Source organism: Lolium perenne, unplaced genomic scaffold, assembly GCF_019359855.2.
Source record: "Lolium perenne isolate Kyuss_39 unplaced genomic scaffold, Kyuss_2.0 unplaced63, whole genome shotgun sequence".
Classification (NCBI taxonomy): Eukaryota; Viridiplantae; Streptophyta; class Magnoliopsida; order Poales; family Poaceae; genus Lolium; species Lolium perenne.
The window spans coordinates 216,808-218,124 of NW_027249021.1; the positions used below are offsets into that span (position 1 = coordinate 216,808).

At 48.4% G+C, this 1,317-nt stretch overlaps 1 pseudogene; it reads left to right on the top strand.

The window, feature by feature from the left end:
- Positions 1–922: 922 nt before the first annotated feature.
- LOC139834811 (5S ribosomal RNA) lies at positions 923–1,040 on the top strand (annotated as a pseudogene).
- Positions 1,041–1,317: the final 277 nt, after the last annotated feature.

A 1,317-nucleotide genomic window follows, 5' to 3' on the forward strand; every position in this document is an offset into this window, starting at 1 on the left:
AGCGCAGCTTGGAAGTAGAGTAGTACTAGGATGTGGCACTTCCGGGAAGTCTCTCGTGATGTAAAACGGTGGTGCGGATGAAATGAAGTTAGGACGCCTCCTCTTATGCGCCACGCGCTAATATTCATGGTGAAGTTAGGACGATATTTTTTTATGGCACTCGTGCTCGGCTATTGGTGATGGGAAACGTGGTTGATGAAAAAGAGGATGGACATGGCACAAAATAGAGCAGACAAAGAGCGGGAGGAGCAAGCATAAGGGAAAATGAGTGCATAACATGCTCGGATGCGATCATACCAGACTAAAGCACCGCGATCATTCCAAGACTAAAGCAATCGGATCCCATCGAACTCCGAAGCTAAGCGTGCTTGGGCGAGAGTAGTACTAAGGATGGGTGACCTCCGGGAAGTCCCCGTGTTGCATCCTCCTTTTAGCGCCACGCTGGGCGACATTCATGGTGAAGTTAGGACGAGAAGCTCCTCTTGCGGGCACTGCTCGGTTCATTGGTGATGGGAAACGGTGGTGCAGTATAGAAAAGAGGATGGACATGGTACAAAATAGAGCAGATAAAGAGCGGGAGGAGCAAGTATATAAACAGAGTGCATAACATACCTGATGTGATCATACTCTAAAGACTAAAGCACCTAGATCCCATCGTCGTAACTGCTGTTGCCGAAGGTGGCGTAGTACTAGGATGTAGTGACTTCTCGGGAAGTCCTCGTGTTGCGATCCCTTCGTAGCGCCACGCGTATACATTCATGGTGAAGTTAGGACTTATCCCTCCTTTTTTGCGGCACTTGGTTTCGCTATTGGTGATGGGAAACGGTGGTGCTGGATGAAAAAGAGGATGGACATGGCGGCAAAATAGAGCATAAAGAGCGGGAGGAGCAAGCATAAGGGGAAAATGAGTGCATAACATGTCGGATGCGATCATACCAAAGATTAAAGCACCGGATCCCATCGTAACTCCTGAAGTTAAGCGTGTTTTGGCGAGTAGTACTAGGATGGGTGACCTCCTGGGAAGTTCCTCGTTGCATCCCTTTTAGCGCTGACGCGTATGTATATTCATGGTGCTAGGGACGATATTTTTTTGCGGCACTCGTGTCGGGTTATTGGTGATGGGAAACGGTGGTATGGATGGAAAAGAGGATGGACATGGTACAAAATAGAGCGTACTCGTGCTCGGCTATTGGTGATGGAAACGGTGGTGCGGATGCGGAGCAAGTATATGGGAAAATGAGTGCATAACATGTCGGATGTGATCATACCAAAGCATTAAAGCACCAAAATGGTCCCATCAAAGACCTGGTTAAGCGT